At 39.1% G+C, this 11,016-nt stretch overlaps 1 long non-coding RNA gene across 1 annotated transcript; it reads right to left on the bottom strand.

Moving 5' to 3' along the window:
* Positions 1 to 6,621: 6,621 nt before the first annotated feature.
* Positions 6,622 to 8,719, bottom strand: LOC139977380 (uncharacterized). The gene is made up of 2 exons (XR_011796522.1): positions 8,101 to 8,719; positions 6,622 to 7,674 (listed from the first exon to the last, which is right to left on the bottom strand). It is a non-coding gene; the product is annotated as an uncharacterized lncRNA (long non-coding RNA).
* Between the last annotated feature and the right edge of the window lie 2,297 nt (positions 8,720 to 11,016).

Here is an 11,016-nt window from a genome sequence, read left to right as displayed (position 1 = left end):
GCATAGACTTGTTTGCCTGTAGGTTCGAGTGGTGATTGTTCTGTACAGATTGTGTTCAGAGTTTCTCGACTCATTATGTTCACTGACGTACCTGTGTCAATGACAGCTGTAGTCTTAACATCATTGATGATCACGGATACCTTGAGTAGTTGATTACTCTCATCTGATGGACCTATGGTAAATAGATAGTCCTCGTTATTTGACTCACCTTGCATTGCTTGGAGAGATGGTTGTGAGTGTGAGTGTTGTGTTGTCTGTTCTACAAGGTTAACCTCTGCTTGTTGTTTCAGCTTGGTTTTGCACACTTTTGCAAAGTGATTTTGCTTTTTGCAGAACAAGCAGGTTTTTCCTTGTGCTGGACATGGATGATCAGTATGAGGGTATTTGTCACCACAGTTACGGCAGATCTGTGACTTTCAGTGCTGCTGTTGTTTGAATTTAGCAGGTTTCTGACGGTTTTGACGTTCGTGCTTGACGTAGTGCACGTCAGAAATGTCACTCATAGTGCTCTTTGCAATCTCACTGGCATGCGCAGTGGCTGCTTCAGCTGCTCGGACAATTGTGATGGCTTGAGTTAGGGTCAAGTGTGCTTCACGAAGGAGGCGTTGACGAATGTTAGCATTTTTCATGCCTAGAATTATCCTGTCCCTTATGAGAGATTCTGTCAATGTGTCAAATTCACATGTTTCTGCTAATGACTTGAGAGATGTAACAAAGCTCTCAAACGATTCACCCTCTCTTTGTACTCTCGTGTTAAATATGTACCGTTCATATGTAGTATTAGCATGTCCCTTACAATGCACTTCAAACTGATCGATTACCTTCTGATATGTCTTTGCGTCAGCTTCGTCAGCCCACGTAAACGTGTTGTATAGGTCGACCGCTGGCTGCCCTATCACGGCTAGCAGAGTCGCCACCCGCAGCGAGTTGTCTCGTGTGGCTATCCCCGTTGCAAGTTCGAAGTTTGTGAATGCCTGTTTAAATTTCTTGAAGCTTGTTGCAAGACTTGACGAATCTATCTCCAACGGTGGAGGCGTGAATGTGGCCATCTCAAATTATCCTCGTCGCCAATGTAGAGTACTTGTTGTTTCAAATAAGGACACAGTTCAAGGCATTCGTTTACAGTTGAATACAATACGGATAACTCGTTTTATTGATAACTTCTGATAACAGACTTCGACGCCATGTTTACTCTGGCTCTCTGTCGAACGCCAAGTGTGCGACACATTTTATTACGACACTACACATATAAATATCCAATTTAGCTCTTAAACAGTTTTTACTACTACTAGATCTATTATGCAGGCCCATGGTTCGCATTAGCCACGAAATTGCGCAATGATCGCATTTGGAGTAAACATTTAGTTAAAAGCCACTTGCTATTATTATCTCGTAAAATTCCTTGACAGTCTTTCCTTCTATGAAATAAACGAATGAATGAATAATAACTGTGAGAATTCTTTCAATTTCTTCCACATGGTAGCCTAACTCCACACTAAGTCAAATAGGAAAATCTAGCCTAACCGTCTGTTTATTTGTTGAAATTGTGAGGCAATTATGAGATATCAATGGCATACTTTCATTATTGCTGTTATCTTTGATCGCCTAACATCACACTAAGTCAATGGGTAAATCTCGAGTAACCATCGGTTTGCCAAAAAAAAAATAACACTTTGCGAAGGATTCGGGTAATAGATTAGGAACCGGGTAGTATCGCGAAATCAAGTAAAACGAGTGTCTAGAAATAATGCCAGCATAAAATTACGGCAATAGTCAACTGATTTAAGTAAACCACTAACAGCGACGCAGCCAGGAATTTGAAAGGTGGAGAGGGGGCGCATTTTGCGGTTGATGTGGGGGAGGGTTTAAGGGAGGGGTGTCCCCCTCCCTTTGAGATATTTTTGAACAATTGAAGGTCCTTAGATGCGATCTGGTGCAATGTTTTGCCAGTTTCATCATTATCATATGATATCATACTATCAGCAGATTTTGTTTCCTGTTTGAATTCTTTTATATGTTCTTTTACATATTATATCAGAAAGACAAACATAGTGCTTTACACATTTTTTTCCAGTAGGATGATTCTTGTTTATTGTCCAATGTCTGAACTTTAATGCATTTGACGAACTTAACTGATGGACAATATAAACTTTCATAGTTTGTAAGACAGCCAGATGTGCAGTGGCTAAAAAAACAAATATCGTTATCGCAATGTGTTAGCAGTGTAATCATTATTTATAGGAAGCGCGTATCACGTATACGATTGCTATCTTAGCTTCATAACATGCTGTTGCAACAACTTAGGAAGAATCATAGAAAGGATGAGAACGAACGATGTCGACATCATTCTGCATACGGTTCGTGACACTCCAATCGAGTGCCATTAGGTAGGCAACATGTATTTTATTACGCAGTGGCCAACTGTAGGCTTGTAATAGGCTATATGCTAAATTAAGCTAAATGCATCTGCCAAACTAAGTTAGCGGAATCAGTAGGCCTGAATGTTACTACGATTATTATCAAGTTAAAGGAGCTGACGAGTATTCAAGATCAAAAGAGCAATGACAAAATACCATGCTAAAAAAAAACAGTTTTCAACATTTTGTTGTCACTGAAAGGGGGGCAGTCGCTCCCTGCTCCAACCCCCCTGGCTACGTTCCTGACCATTGCATGTTGCGTGAATATACCGTGAATGTCGAAATCAAGTACAACGAGTGTCTAGACATAATGGGAGCATAAAAACACTGCACTTGTCACTGATTACAGTAACCATTAAATTCTGTGTGCATATGCCATGAATGTCGTAAATCAAGTAAAACGAGTGTCTAGAAAAAATGCCAGCATAAAAATACTGCACCTGTCAACTGATTTAAGTGAAGCATTAAATTCTGTGTGCATATGCCATGAACGTCGGAAATCAAGTACAACGAGTGCCTAGAAAAAATGCCAGCATAAACATACGGCACTAGTCACTGAATTAAGTGAACCATTAAATTCTGCCTGCATATGCCATGAATGTCGTAAATCAAGTAAAACGAGTGTCTAGTAATAATGCCAGCATAAAAGTACTGCATAAACATACTGTATTTGTGTACTTTTTAACTGTTCGACCAAACTTTATTGCCATTCCAGGACTCGCCTTTCTATGTTTAGCTATGTTTTGTTGTCTTGTAACTATTTTCTAACAGCTTTACGTCTCAAAGTTTGATGAAGTATGAACGAGAAATAAAGAGACCAACAAAAAGGTGTTGTCATTCTTGAAAAAGAAAGTGCTGTGACCAAAAATCCCTCAAAGCTGACCTCATCGTGGTGTCAGAGTGGCAACCACTGTCCTTTCAGTGGGTGAACTATAGAGTTGTGCCTGGCCTTTTTTTAAGCCAAATGACATCTCAGCTGTCATTTTTAATTGCCTGTTGTATAACCTGCATGTTTCCACAACACTAGCAATGTTTCAAAATATACCCAGTACAGAGGCCCCTGTCTCGATACCATCAGAGCTCTATAGGCTGATTACTAGTAACCCCATGTACAATTTCAGGAGGGTGGATTTTAAGAGGCACTGGCAGGGCTTGTAGTCTTTGCAGTCGGTGACAGGGCTTGTACTTAAAAGAGCACCGGCATCGGTCCATCTTCATGAGAGTTTCTAAATAAAAGTATTGCTGGTGATAAATGCAAAACAGTGTTGAATGTCTGATTTCAGCAAGTAGTACTAACAGTAGCGATTGTTACGATATGACTTTGATTGAATTTATTGTTATGTGTGGATGTACCAAATCGATGTATTGGCAGTGAGTATTTCATGATCTCCAGGAGTCCTTATGCCCCTATCCACACAGCTAAGAAAGGTCATTTTGCGGCCATGAAAAGTTCCTCTTATAATTCGATATAAGCACGAAGTTCCATGATACAAGCAATTCAATTCCATTGGTTTCATCACGCTTAGTTATAGCATTTCGCGCAATACGTACCATATGGACTATATAACTTTATCTTCTCTTAACTTCACTTCAAGTTAATTTCGGTCTGAATTCTTGCATAATATGAACCATAAGGAGTTCAAACGGGCCGGTTTAGCGTAGTGGTAGGGGGGGAGGGATTGTCACGCTAGGAGATTCATTGATCATTTGACATTCAAGGGTACTGTAGTTCAGTTGATCATTTAACTTTGTTTTGATGGTATTTTTTTGCTGATGTTGACAAGGTCTCTAAGAGGTGGCAAACAAGCATCTCTCTCAACCTACCAATGGCCAAAATGGAGTACTGAGCACTGTTGAAAGCTGAAGAGAAATTTTCTTGATGCATTGTGACTGATACAGGAGTGCTTTGTAGCAAAGTATTCAAATCTTGTCCTTTCTTATTGTTGTAGGAATAAACAACAGACCATTCTTTGAGGGTCAGACACACTCATCAATTGCCTTTGAAGAACCTACAGGTTTAATTTATGCATACAGCACACCAAGCTGCAAGGATGTGGAAGATGGTGTCCTTAGTGTATCCTGTATGCCACTGTCTGGTGTGTTAGTATATCAAGAATGCTAGTATGTTACCTGTTCATGTGCTGATTCTGAAGGAGAGATGAGCAACTTACAGTTGAATGTAACAAAACATGGTGAGTTATGCTTCTGTTGCTTTCTTGATATTTCTTCATTATTCAATCGTCGGAGGTGATAGGATTCTATGAGATGGTGATGGTGTGTGTTTGTGTGTGTGTGTGGACACCTGCTTGTAAACACAGTAATTCAAAAAGTTCATGGTGGATTAACTGTGTTTGTTGATCCATTATATTGAGTACAAGAACCATTTCTTGTGAGGTCAACAGAGATAATTGTGTGAAAACTTTGTTAAAACAAGAACTATAAAAGTATTTCTTTCATACTTGAAATGTAGATCCAGGTCTGTGAGTACAATAACCCTATTCTCATCTGTGAAAGTTAAAGATCAAAAGGGGTCAAAGTGTTTATACATTTGCAAGCATGCACCTCATAACTGAGTAGGGTATTTCTTGTAGAAATTTATTCTAGGTTCATATAGGTCTGAATTCTAAAAACCTTGTAGATATGATAAACACAAATGACATTAATTGAATAGATGGTTCCAGTAGTAGGAACATCAACATGCTATTTTCCATTCTAGGGGGATAACATCATGGATCTTGTTTTGAGTTCTGATCCAAGCAATGTTGATTTGACGGGTCTAGGAAAACTAGGAACTAGCGATCATGATATACTAGCTTTTGATGTTGTTTGCAAAGTCCCAAATTCTGTAAGCAAGGAAAAAGTCCCTGGTTTTTCGAGATCAGATTCAGAGGCAATTAAAACTTTACTAAAGGCTACAGATTGGATTAATTTGTTTAGAGATATGAGTGCTTCTCAATCCTGGATTTGTTTAGCTGATAAATTAAAGGTCATCATGGAAAATCATGTTCCGTGGAAGAATCGCGATAAGTCTAAGCCCTATAATTATAGGCCCGTTAGTCTCACTATAGTGTTGTTTGTAAGGTCATGGAGTATATTGTTAAAGAGGCCATGACACGAAAAATCCAACTCATCGAGAGTAACTTCCTCTGAATCTATGAGAAAATCTATGTTCAAAACTATCCTCAACACCTTGAGCCTCAAGGACTAATTAGTAATTAACGTTTTAATATTCGCATCCGAAAATAGATATCTGAGAATGCGATGACAATGATGACGTCATGTTAGGAACACACGTGCAAAGCCCAGGCATGTATCGGATGCGCGACGATCATACGGTTCCATATACAGTACACGCACATTTACACTGAGAGAACAACCACTGTATTACGCTATATCGTTAGAAATTTCAAGTTTGTTTTACAACTGTTGTAAACTATCCGAGAGAAATGCCGGTCCGTTGTGTTGTTGGGGCTGCATAAATATCATTACCAATGCAATTAGCCTTCATCCATGGCTGAAGGACGAAAAAAACACGGCGATTATGACCAAGTTAGTGCACAACACCAGCGCCGATTTCACTGGGCCTAGCCAGTATGCAGCTCCGAATGAAGCGAACACTTCACGGAAGCATACTACGATCCCTCCTTTTTGTTATGAAATAAAACAAATGGACTTTAACGGTTCGACATAAAAGAGTCATTCTTCTGTCAAGTAATCCACAAAAAACTACTCTGAAGACCAGATTGGGGAACAGGAAACCTCCAATGGGGCAAGTGGCGATCCTTAGGAGGTAGCGCGCCGAGCACTAGTAGTACTATAGTATTAGCGTTACTACACTGAAGTCGCAATAGACGAAGAGATTTTACTGTATCATCTAAATTAACACCCCCTTCATTGCTCTATTGTATACTAAAAGTAATAAGCTATGAGGTTAGCTTCAGAAGCGATGGGTTACGTCTTCTTGTGAACAAATCTCAGTGCCCCAATTTATTTCTGGAATATGCTGGATCAGTTAGTTATAGCAATAATTTCTTATTCCTATTCCAGGAAAACCATTTTTTATGTTGTGGAGGGAGTGGGGGTAATGGGGATGGGTCAAAATAGGTACGTAAAAAGATTTTATTCCAAAGGGTGTTTAATTAAATCTCAAAGCGATTTATTTTAAAGTCACAGAGCCAAAAATTCACACAACATAGTTCAAGTGTTAAATCATTGAACAAAATTTATTCAATATCAGTTCTAGACAGTCATTCTGGACAATCTGAACTAACATTAACAACAATCATTGTATTATATGACATAAAAGTAAAACTGTACTTTCCATAAACATTATCATTCTTAAATTACACTAATGTAATTTGTGACATCAAAGGAGGTTAAAAGAAAACAACTTACATGAATTTTTTGGCTTTAAGCCTACAAAGCAGTTGCATGTCCATCGCTATCAATCGTTGTTGTGACAAATTCGTTAGAATAATCCAGAAGCAAATACAATAAAGGGTTATTTAAACCAAGAAACACTGCACGAAGTAACTCACATGCAAAAATGTTACACAAGCACGACCACACGTACAACACTGATGGGCAATGTGAAACACAGCATCACACGCATTAAAACAATCGAAGACCATTAACAGGGTGTACAGCTGAGTCTTTGAAGAAAGACTACAAAACAAACCAACTGCTGCTGAAGAAACAAAGTCTAAACATTCAAGAGTTCTGCTGCCTCCATTGGTCTTTATTATGACTTTTCTGTCAAATATCATTGGTGATATGGATATTTTGGCTTCCAGATTAAAGGTACGAATCAAACGTCTGGGAGGTAAATGCCCTTAAAAAGGTCAATGCCCGTTCCCTTATGCACATATTATATGACATCACGGTCACGCCAATACTTGTCCAAATGCTTCAAAACATGCCTTTTCTTTCATTGTTGATGTTGGGTCTGGAAAATAACCTTTTCATCCTGAATTAAAAGTCTTGAATTTTAATATATCAACACTGCGGGAACCCTGACGGATTGATAATCCAACACAATCGTAGTTTAGAAAAGGTGTTTCTGGAGGAATTTCTCAACCAAGGCTTCCTATACAATGAGTTTTCTCCTGGCAACTTGAATCCAGTGTAATGACCATTGGCTGGAAAATCACTTCTGATCCTTTGGACTGCACATGATGGTAGCACAACCCTGACGTGTCTTGCTAGGAACCCCAAGTATCATTGAACCTGTTGACCGTAGGCTATGTATCTGTACTGCCTGGGAAAAAATTTATGAAAGTTCAAAATGTATTAGTGTTGGCCATGATGTCCACAATAACAAGCAGGCATACAATGTACAGTTATGGTTACATTTGTTGTGATTTTACACCTTCCATGTATCATGAAACATTCTTTTGTTTCAGAAAATTGATTTGCAAAACTCCAGGCCAAAGTACTAGCCAAGTAATAATGAGTATGAAATAACACATATGCCTACCTAGCATGGCTGCATAATGCAACTTACATGCCCGAGCCAAACTTTCAGTATGCAACCAACCCTACTAGTACTACACACTCTACATATGGGTTGTAAGTTAACGTAACACAACGCACAATACGGTTTAGGGTGTTCCGCGAATTCCAACAACACATGCACAAAATGGACTGGATTTTGTTTTTTAATGCTTCGTTAATAAATTCTTACCACGTTGCATGTTCCTTGCAATGGTTTCGAACGGATTTCTTCTTCGATATGTTGTGGAGCTTCAATTTCGGCTCGTTTAACAGGCTCGAACTGATACGGTTCTAATACCTCCGCTCCACCCTCAACGTTCGGTTCAATATTGGAATGATCATCGCCTTCACTCTCTGCTTCGAATATGAGAAAGGGCACTCTAATTATAGCCCAATTTCACTGCCTGGTGAAGAACCATTATCACTTTGAACTTCGGTTGCCGCAATTGGTTCTGGATCCGCCATTTCACAGGAAATATTGATTTGATATCGCACTTGTGATCGGTGTTTTGTTTAGTAACTACTAGTGGTATGTGTACTTGTCTACTGTGTACGTGAATGGTATGTTTGGAGGATCGTACGCAGCGACAACAAATGTGTTCAAAACGTGACGTCACATGACGTCATGCTAATCGGAAAATTTTCGAGTAAACAAAGTTTCAAACGCCGAAAAGGGTAAATTCATTCTCAATTTTCGACTTGATAAATCAAGTTTTAAACTGGCAGATTGGTTGATACATGTTCTAGAGAACATTCTTTGATGGATCCCAAAAATATAGGACTTTGAAATTTTCGTGTCATGGCCACTTTAAAATGTCTATGGTGAGTCACTTCAGCAGTCAGTCTTTGATCAGAGATTCTCAACATGGCTTTTGTCAAAAAAGTTCTTGTCTCACTAATATCCTTGAGTTTATGGAAGAAGAAACAAGCACACTAAATAGGCAGAGGTTTGTAGATGATGTGTTCCTGGATTTCCAGAAAGCCTTTGATAAAGTTCCACACCAGCGTCTTTACTTAGGCTGAAGAGTATAGGTGTCGATGGGAATTTACTGTCTTGGATTGAGAATTGGCTCTGTGATAGAAAAGAGGGTGGTATTTAAAGGCTGTGCTACTTCTTGGCAGTACGTTACTAGTAGCCGTGGGGTTCCACAACGGTCTGTTTGGGTCCCTTGTTGTTTGTTGCCTATATTAATGACATTTACGGATATATTTTGTGTACAGCTAAGAAGTTTGCTGATGACACCAATTTGCATTCTGAGGTCTCTTCCAAAAGCGATTCTGAGAAATTTTAAACGGATTGGATAAATTGTTTTCCTAGTCTCAGGGATGGCAAATGCTTTATAATATTGATAAATGCAAGGTGATGCATATTGGTTGTAGTAACCAAAAGTATACCAACAATCTTAATTGTGTGGAGTTACAGGAGGTCTTTGTTGAAAGAGACCTAGGTATCTACATTGACTCATCTCTGCAACCTTCTCAACATTGTCTTGAAGCTGCTAAAAGAGGTAATAGGATTTTAGGTATGATCAAGAGGAACTCCAGTTTTCTGAAAGAGGACATTGTAGTTAGGCTTTATAAGCAGTTGGTTAGGCCTCATCTGGAGTATGCTGTGCCGGCTTGGAACCCATATTTTGCTAAGCATAAGGAAGTACTCGAAAATGCCAGAGGAAGGCTTCTAGGATGATTAGTTCCTTAAAGAGTGTTCATTATTATAGGCGGTTACAATTATTGAATCTCACGACACTGGAGCTTAGGAGGTTACGTGGTGACTTGATTCAGGTTTTCAAGATTGTGTATGGTTTTGACAATAATTATCCTTCTCTGACTTTTTCACGTTTTCTAAATTAGTTGTACCAGAGGTCATTGTCTTAAACTCCAAAAGTCACAAAGTAGGACTAATATTCGGCATAACTTTTTTCTAAATTGGTTGTGAATGAGTGGAACGGTTTGTATGAGAAAGTTGTACTTGCAAGTACTGTGAATGGGTTTAAGAATGCTTTGGACAAGCATTGTCATCGGGTCTGAGTGTTTGTGTCTTCAGTTTTTTTCTACTAAACTATACTAATCGTTGAACGTATTGCTATCAAGTTCCTAATCCTATGGTATCATAATGCATAGGCTAGGCTACGTCATTTACAATAGCACTTATCTTACTTGGCTAAGCTGCCCTACATCTGCAGTACACTATGGTGCGATACTCTCATTTCTCCATTTTCAATCCCGTGAGCAAAGTCTAATGAGGCTCAAAGCGGTTATTAGATGTACAATGATGTATGTGTAGAGCTCGGATGTGCTGATAAAACTCTGTTCTTGAGAGCCAAAACCGAATATGTTTGTTTGAGTTATTGATTTCCGATCAGTTCCTCTACACAGTGATAACTAACCAGGAACTGACTATGTTCCACCTCACGGGTTCCAATTTCGTATGTGATATAAATAGTGATGACGAAATAACATCGCTATCGTTCAGGACGACTGAGTCACTCATTGCCCAGTGAGGACTGCCCGTTCCACGTTGGTACGTATTGCGCGAAATGCTATTAATAAGCGTGATAAAACTAATGGCATTAAATTGCTTATATCATGGAACTCAATGCATATATCAAATGATAAGAGGACCTATTCATGACAGTGAAATGTCTTTTCTGTTTGAATAGGGGCATATATAAGGACGCCTGGAGATCATGAAATACTCACTGCCAATACATCGATTTGGAACATCCGGTATCTACACATTACAATACATGCAAGCAATGCCATATCGTAACAATCGATACTTTTAGTACTACTCGCTGAAAACAGACACTCACTGGTTTGCATTTATCACCAGCAATAATTTTATTTAGAGACTCTCATGAAGATGGACCCATGCTGGGTGCTCTTCCAAGTACAAGCCCTGCCAATGCAAAAAGTCCAAGCCCTGTCACTGCCCCTTCAAATTCACCTTCCTGAAATTGCACTCGGGGTTGCTAGTAATCGGCTGATGGAGCCTTGATTGTATCGAGACATGGGCCTTTTCACTAAGTTATTTTCAAGCATTACTAGTTTTGTGGAAACATGCAGGTTATACAACAGGCAATTAAATATGATACCTTAGCGGGCA

Source organism: Apostichopus japonicus, chromosome 12, assembly GCF_037975245.1.
Source record: "Apostichopus japonicus isolate 1M-3 chromosome 12, ASM3797524v1, whole genome shotgun sequence".
Classification (NCBI taxonomy): domain Eukaryota; kingdom Metazoa; phylum Echinodermata; class Holothuroidea; order Aspidochirotida; family Stichopodidae; genus Apostichopus; species Apostichopus japonicus.
Note: the sequence above shows the minus strand (reverse complement) of the source record. Positions and strands in the feature narration are given on the sequence as shown.